This window comes from Malaclemys terrapin, chromosome 4 (genome assembly GCF_027887155.1).
Source record: "Malaclemys terrapin pileata isolate rMalTer1 chromosome 4, rMalTer1.hap1, whole genome shotgun sequence".
Lineage (NCBI taxonomy): Eukaryota > Metazoa > Chordata > Testudines > Emydidae > Malaclemys > Malaclemys terrapin.
Genome location: NC_071508.1, coordinates 104,857,945 through 104,883,153, shown reverse-complemented (window position 1 = coordinate 104,883,153; position 25,209 = coordinate 104,857,945). Strand labels below are relative to the sequence as shown.

At 43.5% G+C, this 25,209-nt stretch overlaps 1 protein-coding gene across 4 annotated transcripts in view; it reads right to left on the bottom strand.

Moving 5' to 3' along the window:
- ARHGAP5 (Rho GTPase activating protein 5) overlaps positions 1 to 25,209 on the bottom strand; it is an 86,040-nt gene that overhangs the window by 21,942 nt on the left and 38,889 nt on the right. The gene's annotated exons all lie outside the window — the stretch shown is intronic.

Genomic DNA, 25,209 nt, shown 5'->3' with positions numbered 1-25,209 from the left:
TATTGTTTCAGTCTAGTCCAGTATCTTGTCTCTGACAATGGCCATAATTAAGGCTACATTTTAGTCACAGGTATTGTTAGTAAAAGTCATGGACAGGTCATGGGCAGTAAACAAAAATTCACAGCCCGTGACCTGTCCATGACTTTTACTATACACCCATAACTAAAACCTGGGTGCTCTGGAGCGGGGTGGCCCGGGGGCACCGTGCGTGTTTGGGGGAGGGGTGTGACCCGGGACCTCTGCTGGTGCTGGGGTTCAGGGGAGGTTGAAGGGGCTGGCTTCCTGTTGCCGCTTCTGGGGAGCCACCCCTAAGTAAGTGCCACCCGCACTCCAACCCCGACTCAGCCCTAAGCCCCCTCCCACACCCAAAGTCCTGCTGCTGTTAGGGGGAGGGGGTGTAGTGGCCAGAGACTGCCCCAGCAGCGGCCAGTGCCGCTGGCCCAAGGGCTGCCTGAGCAGCTCTGGCAGCCCCTGGACCAACTGCACCAGCAGAAGTCACGGAGGTCACAGAATCCTTGATCTCTGTAACAGACTTGCAGCCTTAGCCATAATACATGCCTGCATTAGCCATATGTGGAATAAACTCCCCGCCACCAAAGAGATAAGGATTAGATCTAGTCATCAGATATTTGCTTAAATCATGAAGTCCAAGGTTTAATATAATTTCTAAATACACTGTCATTAACAACAACTTTGGATATTGATATCTATGTAAATATATAATCCTTTTTTGAATCTTAATAAATTCTCTGGATCAACAACTTCCTGTGACAATTAGTTCCACAGTTTAATCACATGCTGAATGAAAAAATTACTGTACATACTCGTTCATAAGCCGAATTTTTTTAGTAAAAAAGGGAAGCACCAGAGAAGGGAGTCGGCTTATGAACAGGTATAGAGAGGGAGAGGTGGGACACAGCGCCTCCCACCAACAGAGGGAGCAAGGAGAGGCTGCATGGCGAGCAGAGCCAGAGGGAAGAGGCGGGGACAAAGTCTCCACTTCTGGACATGCTGCTCTCCCCCCAACCTCCAAAGCAGCTGCAGCTCCGGGCTGGCAGGCTGCAGCCGTGCCCCTCAGCCCCGCCCCTGAGCCCAGGCTGTGGCCACGCCGCCGTGCCCAGCCCAGCCCGCTGGAACATGCTGCGGCCGCACCGCTCACTCTGGCCTGCCGGAGCAGGCTGCGGCCACACTGCCCAGCCTGCCGGAGGAGCTCCAACCAGGCCAGAGACATCCTCCCCTGGCCCTTCCCAGATAAGATAGGAAGGGAGGGGATGGGGAGAGTGTGGGGGTCCCAGGCTAGGAGTGGTGTCATGTGCGGGGTGGTCACAGAGGTTACTCCCCTGACTCCCAGCTTCTCCCCCCACAAAAAGTTTCCCCACCAGTTGCTGTCCCGGCCCGTTACGGTAAGCAGCTGGCGTGCCAGGACACTTTGTTTATGTAGGCTTACCTCCGTGCCTGCGGACGCTCGATGTAAAAAAACATCTTGGCCCACCAGCGGCTTATCCTGATGGCCTGGGAGCCAAAGCTTGCTGACCCCTGAATTATAGGGTCAGCATATGAACAGGTTATTTTTTTTTTTTCCATTTTTACTTATCCATCTTGGGGGGGGGGGGGGGGACAGGTCGGCTTATAAACGAACCGGCTTATGATCGAGTATATACGGTATTCCCTTTTATTGGTTTTGAATTTTCTACCTTTTAATTTCATTCTACCTTGTTCTTAGTTAAAAAAGGAGAACAGATGCCTCTGAGATCTACCTTCTTTATATCATTAATTATTTTATATACTTTTATCATGCCCCCTCTTATTCATCTCCTTTCTAAGGCAAATAATCCCAATCTTTTGAGAATTTTCCAGGCCTCTGATCATTCTCATCAATCTTCTCTGAAACTCTTCCAGGTCTGCCAGACCCTTTTGAGTTGGGGTGACAAGTACTACAAAAGTATTCTAGCTGAGGCCGAAGCATTGATTGTATAAAAAGGATTATGTTTTCAATATTATCCTCCATTCCTTGGGTAGCCTAATATCTTGTTGGTTTTTGGCACATTTTCATTGAGCTGTCACCAGTGATACCAAAGTTTCTTGGGTTGATAAACTTAATTTAGAATCCTGTGAGATGTAAAAGTAGTTTAATTTTTTTTCCTCTACTGTGCATTACTTGATGTCATATTTTGTTTGCCATCATAATGCCTATTCACCTAGCCTTAGGTCTGTCTGTAGTTCCTTACATTCTGCTCTGGTCCTGACTAATCTAAATAACTTTGTGTCATATGCAAGTTTTTCTACCTCACTACTCACTTCCCCAACCCACATTCCCAGACCATTAATAAATATATTAAACTAACATTAGGCCTTGTATGGAGAGATCTAGCTGTTAACCTTTTGCCATGTTGAAAACTGACCATTTAATCCTATTCTGCTTTGTCTCCTAGCCAATTTTTGATCCAAGACAGTACTTTGACTTTCAACCTGCGCCTACTTAGCTTCTTTAGTAGCCTCTTGCACAGGACTTTGTCAAAGACTTTTTGGAATTCTACATACACGCTACCTCGATATAACGTGACCCGATATAACACGAATTCGGATATAACGCGGTAAAGCAGTGCTCCGGGGGGGCGGGGCTGCGCACTCCAGTGGATCAAAGCAAGTTCAATATAACGCGGTTTCACTTATCACGCAGTAAGATTTTTTGGCTCCCGAGGACAGCGTTATATCGAGGTAGAGGTGTATATTATGTCATCTTGTTCTCCTTCATCCACTGCTTTACTGATGCATTCAAAGAGTGAGATATGATTTTCCTTTGCAGAATCCATACTGATTAGACCGTAGCAGCTCAAGATCTTCCAGACATTTTATTTTTAATTGTCAAATCACCAACTTGCCATGTATAGATGTAAGGTTGACAGTTCTACAATTCCTCAGATCTCTCCAATAGCCTTTTTATGGATGCAACATTTGCTACCTTCCAATCCACTGGAACAGTAAATGTTTTGAATAAAAATGTATTGTTAGCAGCTCAGCTACTTCCTACTTGAGTGCCTTTAGAATTTCTGGATGTACCAACTGGGCTTGGAGCCTGATTCTATTTTAAATTACCATTTTGCTCCAGCACCTCTCTAAGAGTATATAATCTTTATCATGAAAAAGCATGCTCGGGCTAGGAATCTTCCCAACATTGTGAGTAGTGAATACTGATAAAAAGAAGGCACTTGGCTTCTCAGCAACATCCTCATCTCCCTTAATTACTCCCTTTAATCAGTTGTGATCCAGCAGATGCACAGATTCTTTCACAGGCTTCCTACTTTTGATACATTTAAAAAAGCCTCCTGCTTGTTTTTGCACCTTTAGCTATTTGCTCTTCAAACTCCACTTCAGCCTCTCTCATTTTCTTCTTTCTTAATGCCTGCTGTAACTTATGCTACTGTTTATTGGCTTCACTATGGTCAGATAAATACATTTTGAGTAATTTCTATTTGGCTCAAATAGCCTCTCAAACTTTGCCAGTTAGCCAGAATGGTTTCATCCTTGCTTTCCTGGTTTCCTTTTTGTTTAGCAGTATGCATGCCTCCTTGACTATTATTGTTTTTCTTAGTAGCACCCAAGCCACATCCAAGGTTTTAACTTTCTTTACTTTTCAGTTTAGGGCCTTTTTGGCTACCCATCTCATTTTATTGAAACCTCTTTCTCTATAGTGTAGTGTCACTGTCACTTTTTGGTATGTTACCTGCTCTTCAGATACTGGACCTAATTAGATTACGGTCACTTATTTAGTGGGTCAGTTATGGTCACCTCTTGAATTAGCCTCTATGTTGCTCAAGACTAAGCCACAAATAACCTCTGCTCCTGTGTGATCTACAACAAGTTGTCTCAAGAAGCAATCACTTAAGCACTGAGAAATTGTTTCACTGAAGACTGTTCCGTTGTGCCATTTGACCAATTTGTATGTTATCGTTAGATTTCACTGCCTCATTGATCTTTCAACATTATGCATTTAATTTCCTTTTCTTCATCTGGAGACCAGTGGTACTGCTCATTTTATATAATATATTTATAATTTTTTGAGGTTGAGATTTGTAGTCATATAAAATTCAACTGTGTGGCCACTCAGAATTTTTATCTTGTTGGATTCTCTGAAATCCCTTATATTCAACCGTACTCTCCCAACACTTCAATAGTCTGTCTTTCCTGTACAGGAATATCCCATATGGCTTATATTATCCCACCACAGCTCTGTAATGCATGGTATATCAAGGTCCTCATCCACTGCAAGGCATTCCGGTTTGCTTATTTTAGCATTTAATCTTCTTGAAGTTGTATACAGACATTTACAGTTTTTATTCTGGATTAAGTGCCTGTTTTTATTTAACACCTTAATCTAACACCTTGCTGAGTTTGCAGAATTTACCTCTGTGTTCTTATTCTGTCTCTTCTCTAATTCAGTTGTAATTTGCACTTTATCCTTTACTGGATACACAGATACCACTGTATTACCATCTTTATCAGATGACGCTGACTTGTGTGCTGCTCAGCTACTGTCGGCTTTCCCCATTTATAAGTTTAAACATTCCTCCAACATATTATTTATTTTATGTACCAAACTCTCCTGTGCTCATTTCACCTTCTGAGTCTGGAGCTTCTCCTCATTGGAGACAAGCCTCTCTCAGCCTAGCTCTGTAGATAAAGCTATCCCAAACAAAGACCAACGGCCTCAACTCCTACCACCCACTTGATTAGTGATGATTAGTGTCCTGACGCTGGCATTAAAGAACTTAGTACAATGCCTAACTCAAAAAGTCTAGGGGGATGTCTACACTACAGATGCGAGAGCGGTACAGCTACAACACTGCTGCTGAAGCACCATAGCGTAGACACTTCATACATTGAGGAAAGGAGTTTTTCTACCTCTCTGAGAGGTGTTAGCTAGACTGACAGAAGAATTCTTCTGTCAACCTAGCTGTGTATACACTAAATCCATCTCAATACAGCACTCAGGGAGCAAAGTTTTTCACAACCCTGAGCAACATAGATTGATATAATTTTTAAGCATATACCAGGACTAGTGATGGTTATACAGTTTGAAGAGTTGCTGTATGTGAGAGCCTCTTTAAAAAAAATAAAGTCAGCAAGATATTTATAGATCAGTAATGTAAAACTGAATCTTCTTAATATGATTAACATTATTCTAGTTAGTTACCACTGACATCTCTAAATCCATTCTCTCTTCCATACCAAAATTAGATATTTTCTGTATACTGAAATCTTACACTGAATAGTGTAACTTGGCCTTTATTATAACCTAGGGGGAATCAGAGGCAGTGAGGAGCAGCCTATGACGTAAAGAGCCTAAAGGCTTGGGGCAGGGAGTGGGGTGTGAGGAGTGGAAGAGGCATGGGATCCTAAGGCAGCCAGGCTCCCCTCTTCTTCCTCCCACACATCCCTTATTTCCCTTCCCTACTCCAGCCTGTCCCCTTCTGTTCCTGTTCCCTAGCACCTCTCTCTTTTTCATTCTGCTCCTATCACTCAGTCTACATCTGTTTCTGGCTCCCCCAACTCTGCATCTCCTAGCCTGCCCTTCCCCTCTAATCTGTTCTCCCCTGCTTCTATTCCATTCCTCCTCCAAACATGCACCCCATCTGATCCCATCCTTCTCAGTCTGCACCTTCACCAATTTCTTGTACCCCATCTCTGATCCTCAAGCCTCTGCATTTGAGTCATCTTGTTGTTCCTCCTCCACGCTGCCTGAACACCAGCAGGGGGAGTGCTGAGAGTACAGGAGTGTTCTTAGGGCTGGTCTACACTGGGGGAGGGGGGAGGGTCGATGTAAGATACACAACTTCAGCTATGGGAATAGCATATCTGGAGTCAACATATCTTATTTCGACTTATCTTGGGTCCTCACAGAGCGGGATCAACGGCCGCAGCTCCCCCATCGACTCCGCTACCGCCGCTCGCCCTGGTGGAGTTCTGGAGTCGATGGGAGCATGTTCGGGGATTGATATATCGCATCTAGATGAGACGCGATATATCGATCCCCGATAGATCGATTACTAGCCGCCAATTCGGCGGGTAGTCTGGACGTACCCTCAGTTCTGGTCACTGGCACCACATCAATCCCCAGCTGTCAAGAGAAACAACTGAAAGAGAAGTTCATCTCAGCCCAGTGAGACAATATTTTGAGATTTTTGCTGTTTATAAATCTCTAAAGAACATGTGTTACAGCGATTTTCATAGATTTATAGTTTGGACAAATCTGAGTAGATTTTCATAGAGACAGCATGAAACATATCTGATGTCAAGGCTCATAGGTTCTGACTTTCCAAAGCGCCGGGGGAGGGGGTGCTCAAATCCTGGCTCTGCCCCAGGTCCTTCCCCACTTCACCCCTTCTCCCAAAGCCCTACCCCCACCCCCTTCCCACCCAGTTCCACCCCCTCCCTTGAGCCCGCTGTGTCCTCACTCCTCCCCCCTTCCTCCCAGCCTCCAGCACACCATGAAACAGCTGACTGTGGTGGGCAGAAGGTACAGGGAGGGAAGCGCTGATCCGCAGGGCGGGTGGGAAACATTGGGGGGTTATGGGGAGAGCTGACGGGACTGCTGGTGGATTCTCAGCAGCCACCATTTTTTCCCCGTGGGTGCTCCAGCCCCGGAGCACCCACAGAGTCAGCACCTATGTCAGGACTAGTCCCACCAAATTTCAAGTTCCTACTTCAAAACATGGAGGATGGGATTTTCAAAAGCACCTACGTGCGTTAGAAGCACAGCTACATTTTGACTTTTGTTTTTGAAAATCTCACACAAAGGCACTGAAGCTTTTCATTAAGAATTTAACATTGGCAAAACAACCTATTTTTTCCCTAAACTTCTTCCAAGAAATGGCTCTACAGTTTCTGTTGAAACTTTAAAAACAAAATATGGCTCAAAGCAGCCACCTGGCATGGAAAATTTCAGAACAAACAATTAAAGTTTGGCAAAGCAAATAAAAACAGGACCTGATAAAGAAAAGTGTTAGGCCATCTTGAAGTGAAAAGGGGAGTGACTAGGATGAGGAGTCTGGGGACTGGGACTTAGATGAGAAAACTGGAGGAAGACACTTGGACAAGGTGGGAAAGCGGGGTGGCAGAGACAGGATCCGTAATGAAGAGGCCGGCCAAGGACTGAGGATGGAGAATGGGTTTGATTATACAAGGAGATGGACTGGGATACAAAGCAGGGGTGGGATAGAGAGAACCCTTTGCAGGCTGCAAGAGACAAACAGAAAAGCCTGTGCCCAGTAGAGTACACTGTTCCAGGACATGGAATGGGACCCAGCAGTCTTGAGTCACCCCCTTCGTCTACTGTCAGCAAATATTTGCAAAAACCACTGGCAAAGTTAATGTTTTCTGCCCTTCTAGTGGATGGCCCATATGGAGGAGGGTCGACTAACTAGTACTAACAGTTATACAGTTAGCTCAAGTGACAGAGGCCTGTGCTGTGGACATGAAAGTTCCAGCCCTGCTGATGACTCAGGTAATGGTCAATATGAGTTTCACAGGATGAAATTTGTTTTTAAAAAGTTAAGAAATTACACACAAAATGCTATGTTAAAAGTATGTTAATGATTGCAAAGTCAAGCTTTCAAGTGTTAGGAAAAGAATTAGATTAATTTGGCATTCCAGTGTGTATGCATGATACAATCCTTAATTATGATCAGAGTTTTTCCAGTATTTTCCAGACTATTTTAGTGCTGTACAAACATATAACAAAAAGGTATCCTCTGCTCCAAAGAGTTCATTATGCAAGTACCAGTAATTATTAGTAATCTAAGGTTGTTCTATAATTGCAGACTACAGGTTTTCTTAGGTCTTCCCCTGAAGCATCAGATATATTGTCAGACTATACTGAACTAAATGAACCATTGATCTGATCTTGTATGGCAATTCCTATGTAAATTAAATAATTTGTGGGGAAAGACTAACTCATTTTATTTTTGAAGGGGAAAAAGAATAAAGCAAATCACTTATTCAAGATATGTTAAAATTTTACATAAAATTAACCTCTATAAACGATAAATTTAGAAGAGCAGATATTCTTAATCTAAGCTTTTTAATTTGTAGAAAGGGTGGGATTTACAAACTACTAAAATGAGGTACCATTCATAAGCTCAAAAAACCAGAACCAGACAACTTCAATGTTAAAGTGATCTAACTGAGCTAATGAAAATTTATAGTGAACATTAAGAACTTTCAGTACGCAGTAGTGTGATCATTTAAAGTTGAAACTTTTGAAAGGTAAAAAACAGGGAGAGCCTCATCTAATGTTGAATTAACAGTTCTACATCTGCAAATACTAAAACTTTTTACATTAACCAATCTCTAACAAGCCCTCTGGCACTACAGCAAGCATGGCTATTCACAGTCTTGTGTCCTGCAGTGTGTTCAACCTGCTGACAACAGAATAAGATTTCTACTAATATGACATGACAAGCAGCAACTCACTTTCCCTGCAGATGTCCTAGAGGAGGTGCCTATGCATTTATTTTATTAAAGAATGAGTAACTCAAATGTGAAGATTATTTAATTTGACTGTACCCAACTGTATCAGGTGTTTGGGTGCTTCTGGGGGGCGCGGGAGGATAGTTTATCAGTAACTACAGTGAAAGCAGACATTGACACCCATATTTAGATTTATGCTCATATGGTTTATATCTTCTTTACATAATTTCCATTGTGTTGGCTTTGAAGAGATATCTTAATTAGTAGATAGCTGAAATGTACAACATTATTGTATATTTCAAACCGTGACATTTCAAGATCTTGTATGATACATAAAAACTAATTTCTTTCTTACTTGTATTCTTTGAAGCCCCACACCAGTACAAACTAGTGATATGTTTCTGTCCTCTGTAGCACATGTGGTGTCCAGTCAGGATACATGATTTTTCATGCTGGCCTCTGCCACCTTCTGTATTTGTGTAGGCAGACTTCTCACTTTATTATTTCCAAACTTGCATAATACAAGTTAATCTGTGATGTCTTTCCTAACCTTGTCAATCAGCCCAGGCCCCAAGTACGATGAGGTGGGCATTTATAAATGCATGGTCACTCCATGACAAACAATTAACGGGTAAGAATGTTACTAGCAATACCCCTAAGCTATGGAGGGAAAGCTAAAGGGCAGGCTGAGGTAAGGTGACGAAGTCAGAAGGGGATAAAGGAGTGAAATATTGGTCCACTCCCCAGTGAACAGTAGCTTAGGTCCAACAAGAGACTACAGCTCACAGCACTTACTGTCTTTGCCATAGCCGAAAAGGATCAAATGGAGGCAGAATTGGAGAAAGTGCATGGAGTACCAAACAGCAGTCTGATACAATTCGTCTACTGAGGTTTCTCCCTCTTTTTCCCCAGGAGGTGGGAACTATCCCAGCCGAGTGAGCCTGGAGTTAGGGCTCTAATCCACCGAGTACTAATTTAGAGGCTTTGTTGTTTCCCTTCTTAAAATCCTCATATAAGAAAAGGATTGGAATTGCCTAAATTCCTTGATGAAATCAAGATAAATCTTACATACCACACCACACATCTAAGGAATGTGACCAAATTTCTATGTGTGCTTTGGAAGAAAAGCAGAGAAAGAAGTCTGCTTAAAGAAAAAATTGACACTATTTTGGGGGAAAATGAGACAGATAGGAGTAATCATTTTTCTTTATCAAAAACTTGGTAGGCTCTGCAGACAAAGGGGCTAGCCACCTAAATGTAAACTATCCAAGACAGAAGAGAGAGAGGCACTCCAAGTATTCAGAGGTATCTAAAAATAGGTGTTTTCACACTAATTTGAGATTTCAGAGGGTCTGAAAACTTAAACGGGACGGGGATATCTTAGGTAAAATAAGTCACTGAGAAATCTACACATGGCCAGATAAGATGCATTATGAATCCTATCTACCTGACCCTGGAAAAAAAAAAAAGGGGGGGGGGGGGGCAGAGACCTGGACCTGGAAGAAGCTAACTGCAGACTGTTACCAACACTGGCCTATATGAAACCTAAAATTACGAACAGTACTGTTTTCTGTTGGAGAATTTGAGAAATTTGCATTAAGTGCCTGGCTCAAATCCTGTAGTAGGCAAACAAGGGCTGTTCTTGCAGTAGGACCGAAGAATGATTAGGATCTGCCATGCTTGATTTATTTAGAAGGCTTTGTTTACAAGGTGGGCCATTAGCCTTTAAGCTGAAGGACTGTGATGCAGAACAGATTAATCAAGCAAGGATGGGTCTTCTGTGAAATGGAAGATTGAGACCTTGAGACAACTACAGCACATCTGCAAATCACATTCTTGGCCAATCCAGAGCCCCTAGATCAGTGGGCCTATGCTGTTACTTTCCTTTTTGAGAAACTTCCAAATTAGACATAGGAGTAAAGTAAAAAATTCCCACGCGTGCATGTGTACACAAACACAGAAAATACTTCTTGGCCCACACCTTGGATTCTGCATACTGACTATAGCACTGTGGTATCCAGTTGAAGATTAACTCAATGACCTCTCAATGTTGGCTATTAACAACAGTTCCTTGCACAGCAACCATTCCCTTCCTTGGATGGATCAATATTCTGTCAAACCAGTCAGACTGGGTGTTCAAGAGGGCAAGGAATATGGAGCAATTTTAAAGAGACTCCAAGTGCTTCTCTGACCATTAACAGAAGAGAGAAGACTCTCAGTAGATCTCTACTCCTGGCTTCCCCAGTCTCCTCAATGGTTTGGGATGCTCTCCTTGTCATCATAAGCCTGGGTTCTCTTTATAAGCTTAGCCTACATGTCTAGGAATAGTGCCAATCCTCCTCCTCCACAGCTCTCTTTTCCCCTGCACAAAGCCTTGGAAACCAAGGAAGCAAAGGAATAATGAAGGCTGCCTTCTACTGGGTTTTTCCCATTTGGGAAAAAACTGAGTTTTTGTGTCAGATTTCTGAGAGGAATGAGTCCAGTATGGCTGGATCTTGGGCTGGTATGGTCAGTACTCAATTGGAGACTTGCAGATAGAGAGATCTGGGTCAGCCCCTCCTAGAATAAAGGGGGGGAAAAAATGTCTCCATGACCTTAGATTCCAAGATGGAGAAGACATGTATAAAGCAGGGAGGTTTTTCTCCTACCAGGTCTCTTGGAGAGCTGAGTACTGGACTTCACAAAAGAATTTTGAGAAATTAGAAGATCTGAGCTTTGAAAATAGAAACTTCCCCCGTGCCAAACTTCTGGGGCTCTGCTTGCTAAGATGAAAGCCTCCCCAAAAAACAACAACCTCAAGATAATTATAGACCTGAGCCTTGATGTTGAGACTCTTCAGAGCTAGCAGACACCTAGTTAGATTTCTGCAATCTAGTTTGTGAAGCCAGGAACAGAGTACTTTTGTCTAAATGGACCTCCATTAGACTTCAGATGGCAGCTGTAGATGTACAAGGGACATGCACAGCTGTGGCAACAGGCTTACACCCTAGGATGAATATCTGTCTGATCAGTCCTTCATTCATGCAATTACTGCCTCCAGTCAAAGACTAGAAATCCTGAAGTAAGAGGCCACTGCTGACTCCAAATTGGGGTGGGGCAGCCAGAGATCCTGAAACAGAGTTTGTAAACCTTGTGCTGATTCATAGGAAAAGAAAAGGCCTTGTCCAGAGTGGAATAACCCACCTCTAACATTTTGATAGAGGGATGCACAGCGAGGACTTTTTCGTGAGTTAGCCCTTGAAGGAATACTGAAAAGCTCAACCTCATTCTTGGTGATCTTTTGCTCAACAGCAAAGATAGAAAGTCAATGCCAAATGAGACATTAGAGAGGCCCACATCTCTGGTAAAATTATCTGGGAATTCCCCAGTGAAAAGACTAGATTTGAGAGAGGGAGACAAAACTGGATCTTTGGAGTAAGAGCCTACTTTCACTTCAATCTTATGCTTCATCTCCAGAGCAATGGAGAGCCACACACAGGACCCTTCCACCTCTCAGGGCAGACAAGTCCAAGAATAGGCCTGAGAAGGAAAGTCAGAAAGCAAGATGAGAGGGAGCCATTTAAGAAGCTTGTTATCTGAGGAGAAAAGACCTAACCCCCACAGACTGGAAAGGAGGGAAGCAGAGTATGGTTGGTTTACCTAGGCAATGGTCCTGGGATGCAACGTCAGGAGAAGAGGGGGGGAAAACAATGGGTAGGGAACTCTACTGGGTAGGGCCAGGGAAAAGGATCTCTGAGGGTAGGTCCTCTTCCTTGAAAATAGTTCTCCTTTTCTTCCAGTCAAGGGGGAGGAGGAGGCCGGAAATATTACAGGAGAACCCAAATTTGACCTTGCTCCAGGTCACACCAGTGGCAGCCTGCAAAGGCCTGAGGGATCTGTAACAGTGGGGAATGCATTAAAGGGATGAAAATTTGAATAACAGAGGCAAGTGCTTGTACTTCCTACTTGGGATCCTCTCCTTTCCTGTTTTTTCCATCTTCAAGACTGAGGTGGGTCTAAACACCCCTCGGCCTGTGGGAGAGCCTGTCAATTACTTGATTTTTTTTTGAGAAATTAGGTGCAGTGAGGAAAAAAAAGATTATCTCCATGTTTCTACAGCAGCATAGGAGATTTCTGCAATTGTAGCTGTCAATATGGACAATTATACTAACAGCTTTTGAAAAGCTATATTATCTAAAGCAGTGGTTTTCAACCTATTTACCATTGTGGGCCACATATGCAGCTCTCCTTATGTTATATAGGCCGCATCCAGGGATGAAAGTAAGTTAGGCCACTTACGGGTATGGGCCGAGGGGAGGGAGGGGGGGCCTCTGGCCCCTGGAAGGGGCAGGGCTTCAGGCGGAAGGGGCGGAGCTGGGAGGGGGTCAGCATCCCCCAACCTGCCCTTTCAGGCCGCCTGACCTGCGCCGCCCGGGGCTTCGGTGTTTATTTAAAGGGTCCGCTAGCGGCAGCAGCGTCTGGAGCCCCAGGCCCTTTTAAATCGCCGGCCGCAGGGTAACTGCTCCCTTTGGCCCCCCCGCCCATCAGAGGCTGCGGAGGGGGGGGGGGCGCAATGGGGCAGGGACATTAAAGTGCTGCAGGGCCCTTTGCCACAGCAGCGCTTTACCGTTGCTGCTTCCCCCGCTGACCCGGAAGGGGCAGCACACGAATGTTAAAGCGCTGCCATGGCAAAGGACCGTCATGGCAGTGCTTTAATGTCCCTGCCCCTTTTGCCTCCCCTGTCGGTATGGACCCTACCAGCAGGGCCGCCGATGGGGGGAAGAGGCAGCGAAGTTAAAGTGCTGCCACGGCAGCACTTTAAGGACGGTCCTTTGCTGCTGCAGCGCTTTGAGGATCCTTAAAGCGCCACAGCAGCGCTTTAAGGTCACTGCCCATTCCCCCTCCCCCATCTGCGGCCTTGCCAGTACAGACCCTACCGGCAGGGGAGGCAAAAGGGGCAGGGACATTAAAGCACTGCTGCAGCAGCTCTTTAATGTGGGCTGGGTATGGGCCGGTGCGGGTTCTTACCGGTACAGAGTACCGGCCCGGCCCAGCTCACTTTCACCCTTGGCTGCATCCACACACTATATGTACCCTGTATAGCCCTGAGAATATCACACGGACTCAGCTGTGTGCTGATTGGGCAGGTTGAGAACTACTGATCTAGAGTCACCCTGGGGGGGAGGGATAGCTCAGTGGTTTGAGCATTGGCCTGCTAAACCCAGGGTTGTGAGTTCAATCCTTGAGGGGGCCACTTGGGGATCTGGGGCAAAATCAGTACTTGGTCCTGCTAGTGAAGGCAGGGGGCTGGACTCGATGACCTTTCAAGGTCCCTTCCAGTTCTAGGAGATGGGATATCTCCATTATATTATATTATTTCTATGAGAGAAATAGAACAAGGTAGCTATAGCAAGTGAGAAAATGAAGATATGAAAAATTATGCTCAAGTGGGAGTTTCACCACTTTGAATCCTAGCTGTTAGCTATATTGCACATTGTAGATGGGGCTGGTAGCACTGCATAGTATTAAACTTACCTGATACTTCTCATTATAAACCCCTATATTCAGCTCTTATAACTTTACCAAACTTTAACCATTTAGGTTGAAGTCTTCCGTGCCAGGTGTCTGCCCTAAGCTGAGTTTTTTTGGAAAATTCCAGTCAAAGCAGTTCAGCTGTTGCCAAGAGAGGCTAGGAAAAAAACATTTTGCCCATGTTAACTCATGGTAACCTTTACTTTGAATAGTTCTGGCATCCCCATGCTTTGGAGCAGGGACTTCAAATTTGGCAGGAAAGCGTCCCTTGTATCACAGATATGTCTTTTGCCAGCCTTGTGAAAATCCACTTAAATTTGGCTAAGTTATAAGCCTTTGGGGGGGAGGGGGGAAATGCAGTTTGCATGTGCTCAGTAGATACTTATTAGGATTAACAACTAAGATCTCTGAAGATTTTGCCCACACTGGGTATGCTCACGGCTCAGCAGGACTTTCCTGCAATTGCTGCTCTGGGCTGCTGTAGGCTCCATCAGGTCCAGGCTCCAGAAAGCAGAGAGCCTGTGGGCTTGTTGAGCTCCAGAAAGCAGAGAGGCTGTGGGCTCGTTGACACTAAAAATGCTGTAGTGGCATAATGATTCACTGACGACACTATATATGTCAAAGTGGGCTTCTCCCATCAGCATAGTTAATCCACCTCCCTAAGAGGCAATAGCTAGGTTGATGGGAGAATTCTCTAGTCAACCTAGCACAGTCTATACCAGGAGTTAGGGTGATTTAACTGCATCATTCAGGGGTGTAGATTTTTCACACCCCTAAGTAACACAGTAATATCGACCTAATTTCCTAGTGTTGACCAGGCATATCTTCCTGTGCTCTCAAAGCTCCCTGTGTTGATATCAGGATATTAGAGAAACAAGGTGGGCGAGGTGATCTCTTTTACTGGACCAACTTCTGTTGCTGAGAGAAGACCTCTGTGTAGCTCAAACACTTGTCTCTCTCACCAACTTCAATTTGTCCAATAAAAGATATTTCACCCACCTTGTGTCTCTAATATTGCATACACTGTTTAAGTGTGCATCCTTCCGAAACGCCTTACTCTGATTTTTAGAAAACAGCAGATGGGGAAAAAACCTATAACGTACACGCACTGAACACAAGTTTCAAATAATTCCCCCATCAGTGAAGTCAGTATCTTTAGTTTGGGACATTACAGTTCATTTTCATGGTATAGATTGTGATGTCACAAACACGATAATTTTCCATTACTAAATGAGTCAATAGGAGTAGAGAAAAACAAGGTGAGTGAGGTCATCTCTTTTATTGGACCAACTTATGCTGGTGGAGAAGACAGGCTTTCAAGCTTCAAAGAACTTTTCTTTATGTCTGGAGAAGGAAACTAGAGTATCCACGCTAAACACAAGGTGGGACAGATTGTTAAGTATAAGGGGTTCACATATTTTGTAGGAGACCGCTTAAAATGAAGTTGGCAATTAACGTTTCTGTAGTCCTAGGACAATGAAGGGATAGTAGACTGCAGGGTGTGCTACTAGTTGCTGTAATAGGCCACAAAACCAGTGTGTCTATTAAGTCCATGGTTTTTAATGTCCAGAAGAGTTATGAATTTAAGCTCCCAGGCTCATTTTTTGGTGATGTTGTGCAGTTTTCCATTGAGGATGTATCTGACCTCTCAGCTCTCAGAGTGATCTCCTTGTGCAAAGTGTTCACCCACAGGGTTAGGGTGTTTTTGTCTTATTTTTATGAAACAGTTCATTCAAGAAAATGTGTTGGGGCATTTGATGCGCTGGATGAGGTACACCACATGTTGTGATAGGTATGTGGGACCCATACATCTTGAAAAGTGTGTTGTGTGGCACATTGTAGCAGTGGAGATACGTCTTCAGGTTTTACATCTGTTATTCTGGCAGGGTCTGGTGCCGCTTTGAGTTAGTGTGTCCTGGTCTGCGGGGAGCTTGCCAAGGTTAAGGGTTATCTGAAGTCCAAAAGTGGGGAAGAGTTGGAAAAGATTTCTTCCTTCAGGATGTAGTCTCCATCAAGTATGGGTTGTAATTTTTGATGATACCCCATATAGATTCCAATGTGGGGTGGTAGGTGACAGCCAGGATGTGCAGTCTGTTTTGGGGGGGTTCTCCTGAGGTATTTGAAGCAGGTTCTCCTGAGGTATTTGGGTGGCCCATTCCATGATGTGATCTACTTCTCGGGGGGGGGGGGGGGGTCCAGTCAGATGATTCCTTTTGCTTATGATTGTCCGGGATGCGGTAGTTCGGAGGGGTATCATCTTTGTTGCGAAAGAATTCTCTGAGGCAGAGTCAGTGAAAGAATTATTTTTGTTCACCATGTTAGTAGGATACCAATTTCTGCAGTGGTGCAAAAGTTCAGTCCCTTGTCATGGTTACTCTAGAGCAGTGGTTCTCAAACTGTGGGGTGCATCCCCCCCCCCAGGGGGATGGGACCAGCCCCCACAGGGGGCAGGGAGGGTGTGCCACACTTCCATCCCCGCTCCACCCCCAGACCAGCTCCACCTCCAACCCCAATCAGCCCCCAGTCCTGTTCCACCTCCAGACCCAGCTCCACCCTCATTCCCTCTCCATCCAAGACCAGCTCCAACCCCAGCTGCAGCTCTACTCCACCCCCAGCTCAGCTCTGCCCTCATTCTCTCTCCATTCCCAGACCAGCTCCGTCTCTATCCCCAGCTCCTCCCCCATCCCCAGTTCTGCCCCCAGCTCTACCTTCAGCCCAAGTTCCACTGCCGAGGACGCCTTAGCTATGCAGTAATGAAGGGGAGACGCAGACTGATTCAGTTACTGGGAAAAGGGAGGCACAACTGAAAAAGTTTGAGCACCACTGCTCTGGAGGTGTTGTTCTGTTGGTTGTGGAGTTATAGTTGGTTCCACTTTTTGTTTTTGTGTTGGATAGCTTGTTACCCGGGGTTTTCAGAACCCTAAGCAGTGGTAATTTAACTGTTTCTCTCCAAGGGGTAGCAAAAATAAATCAATGGGAACACCATGCTTCCATCTCATAAATGATTGATACAAGCAAGTGTGCTCTTATCTAAAACTACTATTTATTAGATATTAAGCACACACCTGCAATAGGTTGAGGACATCACAGGTATAGTTACCCATAGTCTGAGATGGTTTCGAGTGATCTCCAGCTGGGCTTCCAGGGACCCTCCTTCCATCGAGTTGATGGGGAGTTTAGAGGTCAGCTCCTTGCCCTATGAAAAGCTCCCGCAAACTGCTTTGAGGTATTTACTTTTACCTAATCTTTTATAGCTAATTCTAACAAAGCATAAAACCTATATAGTGGCTCCTAGCGGGTCAGCATAATAATCTCTACTGGATCACCAATTCTCCTAATTTCAACAAACTACTCACTATCTCAAAACATTTGTAGCTATAAAAACAATGTCAGAGGCACCTAAAACCAAGATCTCTCGCGACTCACTCTCTTACATAATTTTTGTGTCCCATCCTCCCATTCTGATTAGCAAACTGCAAGTATGCAGTCATCTGACCTTGCCTCACAAAAGCCTAAAATTATTCCTCGATATGTGGCATTTGGTTTTCAGCTGGCAATGGCTGAACATGCAAAATAACTGACAGCGGTACTATCAAATTCTGGGGTGCAGGAATGTTGAATTCCAGGGAAACAGGCTGTCACCATGTTTTCTGATAGTTGTTTTGGGGTTCCTGCATGATTTCCAGTAAGTTTTGTGATTATTTTTTCTTCCAGTGTGTGTGATAATGTAATGGATTTTTTGTTTTGACATGGTCCCTTCTGGAGTATGTGAGATGCAGAAGATGGTTCCTCGGTTTTTCCAAAGTACGTCTGCAGAGCTGTTCAGCATATGTGGAGTTTTATACGGCATATGTGGTGGTCAGAAGGTTGTAAAAGGCGAGTTCTCTGGAGATGGTATTTTGTTTCTTGCCTTTGCTCAGGAAGTAGCTCAGAAACTTTGCACTGTTAAGTTTGGTTCCCTTCTTGCTGTCGTTGTGGAGTTTCCATTCAGTAGGAGCAGGCAGATTATCACGGTCTCCTAGCCAAAAAACTCAAAAAACAAGAAAGAAGAACTTGTTTTGAGACTAAGTGAAAAGAATTGGTTGATTAAAGGCCAGGTATCTACTGTACAATGTAATGGAGGCTCAGGCCTTGGGAAAAACAGGTAACAGGAACCCAGTAAATTTTTTTAATAGTGGCCTGCAAGAGATTTATTGCCTTTGGCACACTAGAAAAACCCATTCTCTTGCATGTTCTTTTATTCTTCCTCATTATTAATTTAAGGAGGAAATCCAATAGCTGTCTGAAGTATTTGTGCTATATAAGACACAACAACTGAAGTCTCAGCAGGTCTGAATAATGAAAAGGACCTTGATGAGTTAAGTATCTCATGAGCAAAAATAGCTATTAGTCTGATGTAGATAAGAGAACCATGGTCTGCGAGGCCAAAATTGGAAAGTTAGAATCAAAAAGGCATAATCCCTATAACTTCCAAGCTACTTTTACCAACAAATAGAAGGCAATAAGTCAAGCACTCCTCAACTAGAAGGAAAAAAAAAAGTGTCCATCTTCCAAGACTCCATAATGAAACTTCTGTATAGGTAATTTGCAAACAAGGTTATCTTTTAGAATTAACTATTTGGGGCTAGAAACACAAGAATATCCTAGCTCATTTTCCTTTATTTCTGCAAAGAGATCTCTCAGCCTCATGTGGGCTGCTTCCTCTAGATGTAAGTGGTCCAAAATGGAGATCTAGAGGTTACAGACATTGGCAGGATTTCTGAGTTTCTGGATCTGTTTGTTTCTAGTGCCTCCTTTCCTACTGATGTGAACAATGGTGGTGTGGTTGTTGCTTTCTATAAGCAGAACTTCTAACAGCATTCTTGGAAGGATGATTTTATTGGACTTTCCAAATGACCTCATCTTATGCTGAAACAAGAATCTTCAAGATCACTCCGGACTAAGGGAAGGCTTGGCTACATGTTGAATTGCTCCTGATTAACTTTTCTTGATTAACTCCATGTGTAGACACGTATTCCTGAATAATAACGTCAGAGAATTAAGCAGAATAAATCAGTGTGTGGACTAAGTGTTTTCCCATCTGAGCATCTCACAGAGAAGGAGAGAAAACTAAACACTACACAAGGGGTATTTAGCCCTCAATCACTACTGGGAGGATATTAGTCACAAAGCAAAGTCCTGAATAAAAAAACAAAATGGGAGTCTTACAACTGAGGAATGAGAAAGGTGAAAGACTAAGCCTCACATTTGAGGCTTACTTGTCTTGTTCTTTGCAACGATTGGTAAGAAAACTGGCGCTGAAAGCAAAATAAGTCTGAATGTATATAATTACATAATCTTGAATTATTTTGTAATTTTCTCCTTTTTCTATTTCTGCCATCAAAATTGCCATTTCAGAGCATTCCACTTGATTTCTGTACAATGTGGCAACATCTGCAACAGAAAAGAAAATTGCCAGACCTTGGCATACTGGGACAGCAAGTGTTCCTTACAAATTAGGAAAGGACCTGGAAGGAATGCTAAGAACCACTATACTAAGTCACTGGAAAAATCAGTTAGCAGTTTGGAACTCTAAGGAAAGCTTCATGTAATGCTGGTGCCAATCATCAAAAGTAAAATCTTGCTTGGGGGATGAGGGAAGGCTATATTAAAATAGAAACTGGCAAAATCCAACAAGTCTACTCTTTAAAAACTCAAGATATTACACTGCTCTGAAAACAGATTTGCTTTCTTTAACATTTATTTTTGCTTCATCTGTCATAAAACAGAAGCTTGAGTAAATGGAGTAAATACTTGTTTTATGGCAGGTTTTAAACATCAGTATATTTGTAGAAGTTCCAGTTCTTTCTTCTTACATTAATTATTCACTGAATATACAACCTTATGGAGGCAGTACAAATGGAAAGAGGGGTGGTGAGGCTATTTTCAGGGTGGGTAAAAATCAATTTTTTTTTTAAATCTTATTTTTTTGATAAAATGCTTTTTGAGGGGGGGAATCTATCTAAAGATAGTTTTAATTAAGATACATTATAGCTCAAAGATATCTGATCATGGAATAGGGATTATAAATTCTAATTCTAGGGTATGACAATATATTTATGTAATGTTTAAGAAAAGTTTTCTAAATGAGTTCCAATAGTTCTTGGATTAGGGACCCAATCTTATGGGGTTCCAGGGGCTTCAGTATAGATTATTTAGGTTAATCTTTCTATCTACCCAATGGGACTCAGTGCTCAGTCTAGAAGATACTATCAGAGATGCTTAGTTTTACAGTTCTCAAACTGTGGATTTGTGTCTCCAGAGATAACATGCTTGTTAATAGCAAAAATGTTTTTAAATAAATATACAGAGATGAGAAATAACAGACCTTAACCCTATTGTCCCTCTGCAAATTTGTGTACACAGAGTCAATCCCTTACCTCTCTCTAAAAGTGCAAAGTTTCAAAAAGTTCAATGAATAGAAGATTGTTGGGGGCAGAATAAATCTGGATAAGGAGAAGTCTGGAGATAAATGTGAGAAGGGAGGGATAGGCAGTAGAAACAAAAGTGGAACTGTTGAGCAGCATATTCCAGAAGTCTTGAGGTCTGAGTGTAGCCTTCACTGATTTGAGATCTACCATACCTTTCTCTCACTAGCGGGTAAAACCTATAATTGCTGCAGGCCATAAAAGAGACCCAGTTTGGGAATATTTTAATGAAGTTCCTCTATCTGTGGGTAAGACAGGCATGCATGCAAAATGCAAACAGTGCAACAAAAAAATGCAAGGCCTGGTTGCCCAAATAAAACAACATCACGAGAAGTGTTCCTTCTTAGGAGGAAGCTGTGTTGAAGATGATGAAAGGAACATGTCTGAACATGCAGGATCTTCAGGTTGGTAAACTTTTTTATTTCATACTTCTTTCTTAAGGACTGCCTGTCTTCCTTTTGGACTACTCTTAAATTCTCATGTTTGAGCAAAAAAAATAATAGTTGTTTCTCTATGATACTATCATTTTAGATGCAGTTTTGATAACAAATAAATAGCTGAAATAGGCAGATCTTCCTTTTACAATTTCACCTTTAACGTAGTACTGAGTGTCAGTGAATGCAGTGAGTAATACTAAATGAGCAGTAATGGTAATAATAATTAAATAACTGCATTGACTTATTTTGTTTAGGAGAATCCATCCTCAACATACAGGATTCTGAAGACTATCCACCTTCAAGATCACCATCATCTTCTATAGTTTCAGAGTTATCTGCCAATGATAGTTTTTCAGTCACATCATGTATGTCACATAGCCACAGTATATCACCTGTAGCAAAAAGAGAAAAATCATCTCCATCATCCAGAAACAACCAGTTTGTGATAAGAACTAGCAGATTACAAAAGAGGTAATTGATTAAAAAAATCACCCAGTTTGCTTATGCAACAAACTCTCCTTTCCATATGATTGAGAACCAACACTTCATTAACATGTTTCAGTCATTAAGACCAGGATACAGTCCACCCAACAGAGCAGATGTTGCAGGCAAATTGCTGGATAAAGTGTATGAAAGAGAAACTGAGCAGTGTGCAAAAGGTCTAAAGGGTAAAATTGTTAACCTGAGTCTTGATGGGGGGAGCAATGTCCACAATGATCCTGTCGTATTTGCTTGTGTGACAACAGAAGAAGGGAATGTCTTCCTCACAGAAACAACTGATACATCAGGAAATGCACAACACACAGCAGAATACTTACAAGTAGCAGCAGTTACAGCTATAACTGTGAAAAAAATTTAAATGTCTAGTATGCAGCTTAGTCACAGACAATGCTGCAAACGTATCCAAGATGAGAAGAAATTCTTTAGAAGAGAGTCCCAAACTAGTAACATACAGTTGCAGTGCTCATTTGATGCACCTCCTAGCCAAAGACTTGCTGAAATGTTGTTGAAATTGCAAAATACTTCCGTAACAACCACTTTGCAGCAGCTGCTCTGAAAAAACCAAGCTAACGCTCCCACAAGACTTGCAGTGGAACTCAGTAGTGGACTGTTTTAAGCACTACATCAAGAACTGTCCTAATCTAATGAGAGTTTGTGAACAAAATCATGAAAAAATAGATGGCACTGTCACAGCCAAAGTTCTCAACATTGGGCTTAAGAGAAATGTTGAACACATGCCGAGTATCCTGAAACCTATTTCTGTAGCCTTGAACAAAATGCAGGGAAATAGCTGTTTTATTGCTGACGCTGTTGAAATTAGGAAGGAACTGAGTAAGATCTTAAAAAGAGAAATATGCAATGACAAAGTTAAATTACAAGCATTAAAAAACAAATGGGACAAGCACTATCTCCAGCTCATTTTCTTGCAAATATTCTCAATACTCAGTACCAGGGTCAAATCTTAACTGCTGAAGAAGAGGAGTTGGCTATGACATGGACATCCAGCAATCATCCCTCCATTATGCCAACTATAAAACTTCAGAGCTAAGGGTGAACCATTCAAGAAATATATGTTTGCTGATGATGTTCTAAAGAAAGTCACACCAGTGAACTGGTGGAAATCACTTAAGCACTTGGATTCAGAGACTGTTGAAGTGATAATCTCATTTTTAATGGCAGTAGCTTCTTCTGCTGGTATAGAAAAAATATTTTCTTCCTTTGGACTAATTCATTCCAAATGGAGAAATAGCTTGGGACCTGAAAAAGCAGGAAAACTTGTTTTTCCTTTTCCAGATTATGAACAAACAGGAAAATGAAGGTGAAGACGACTGAGTTAGCTGCAGAAGCCAATATTTTAAGTTTCTCATGTTGACCTGGCTAACAGTTGATTTAATTTGTTTGTTTTTTTACATATTTCATTTAACTATTTTAGTTAAAAACAATTTTAACAAAAACAAATCTGATTTTAAAAAACTTGAACGTTTAAATTAAAAAATTCATGCTTGTTTTGTTAAAATATTATATGTTTGCTGTTGAAGAAAAAAATCCAGAATACTTAACATTGTTGTTTTAGTTAAATAAAACCATTTAAATGTCTGTCTGGTGATGTTCTCCTCCTAATACAGCATGGCAAGAAAATCCTCCAAATATTAATGATTAACCTGTTGAATTGGAGATAGATCACCTCCCAATGACTTCATAAATATCTGCTTCAATTACCTTTGGTAAATGAAATAAAAAACGGTTACTCACCTTTGTAACTGTTGTTCTTCGAGATGTGTTGCTCATATCCATTCCAATTAGGTGCGTGCGCGCCACGTGCACGATCGTCAGAGAAATTTTCTACCCTAGCAACACCCAGTGGGTCGGCTGTGGAGCCCCCTGGAGTGGCGCTTTCATGGCGTTGGATATATACCCCAGCCGACCCAGCGCCCCCTCAGTTCCTTCTTGCCAGCTACTCCGACAGTGGGGATGGGGGGCGGGTTTGGAATGGATATGAGCAACACATCTTGAAGAACAACAGTTACAAAGGTGAGTAACCGTTTTTTCTTCTTCAAGTGCTCATACCGATTCCAATTAGGTGACTACCAAGCCTTACCTAGGCGGTAGGGTCGGAGTGAGACATCGCTGTGTGCAAAACCGCTGATCCGAATGCAGCATAGTCTCTGGACTGCTGTACCAGTGCATAATGAGCGGCGAAGGTGTGGATTGATGACCAAACCGCAGCTCTACAAATGTCCTGGATCGGGACTCGAGCCAGGAAGGCAGTCGAGGAGGCTTGAGCCCTCGTGGAGTGGGCGGTGAGGCGCGGCGTCGGGGCACCGGCCAGGTCGTAGCAAGCACAAATGCAGGACGTGATCCAAGAGGAGAGACGTTGTGAGGAGACTGGTAAGCCTTTCATCCGGTCGGCCACTGCAACGAAGAGTTGTGTCGTCTTCCTAAACAGCTTTGTACGCTCAATATAGAAAGCCAGGGCCCTGCGTACGTCCAAGGAATGCATACGCTGGTCTTGACGGGTGGCGTGCAGCTTAGGATGGAAGACCGGGAGAAATATATCCTGGTTCACATGAAAAGGTGAAACTACCTTGGGAAGAAAGGCAGGGTGGGGGCGAAGCTGCACCTTGTCTTTATGGAACACTGTGTATGTAGGCTCAGACATAAGCGCCCTGATTTCAGAAACACGCCTTGCTGAAGTGATGGCTACCAGGAAGGCTGTCTTCCAAGACAGGTGCAGAAGTGAGCAGGTAGCCAATGGCTTGAACGGGGGCCCTGTGAGCTTGGAGAGAACCAGGTTAAGATGCCACGCCGGAACGGGTTGGCGTTGCTGTGGGTAAGTCCGGTCTAAGCCCTTGAGAAATCTAACGACCACCGGGTTAGAGAAGACCGAGGAAGCAAGTTCTCCTGGGTGGAACGCTGATATAGCGGCCAGGTGAACCCTGACTGAAGATATCGCCAAGCCCTGCTGTTTCAGGGATAGGAGATATTCAAGTATAAAGGGAATTGACGCCTGCAAGGGGGGCGTAGCCCGCCGCGCGCACCAACAGGAAAACAGTTTCCACTTGGCTAAGTAAGTGGTGCGTGTAGAGGGCTTCCTACTTCCCAGCAGAATCTGTTGCACGGGATGTGAGCATTGTAGCTCTGTCCGTTTTAGCCATGGAGCATCCACACTGTGAGGTGGAGCGATTGCAGGTCGGGGTGACAGAGTCGGCCGTGGTCCTGAGAGATCAGGTCTGGGCACAAGGGAAGCGTGATCGGAGTTTGAACCGATAGCTCCAGAAGCGTGGTGTACCAGTGTTGTCTTGGCCAAGCTGGAGCGACTAGAATGAGACGTGTCTCGTCTCTGCGTAGCTTGAGCAGTACCCTGTGGACCAGTAGGAATGGAGGAAAAGCTTAGAACAGCTGGTCTTTCCACGTCAGAAGGAAAGTGTCCGAAAGGGAGCCCGGAGATCGCCCTTGTAGGGAGCAGAACACGTGGCACTTCCTGTTGGCTTGAGATGAGAACAGGTCGACCTGGGGAAATCCCCACCTCTGAAAGATGGAATAGATGATGTCTGGGTGAATCGACCACTCATGCGTCTGGAAGGATCTGCTAAGACGGTCCACTAGCGTGTTCTGGACTCCAAGAAGGAACGATGCCATGAGATGTATCGAGTGGGCAATGCAGAAATCCCACAGGCGAATGGCTTCTTAGCATAGGAGAGACGACCGGGCTCCTCCTTGCTTGTTGATGTAGAACATGGCCTTGGTGTTGTCTGTGTGGACTGACATGCAACGGCCGTGCAGGAGACCGAGAAATGCCTGACAAGCTAGACGTACGGCCATCA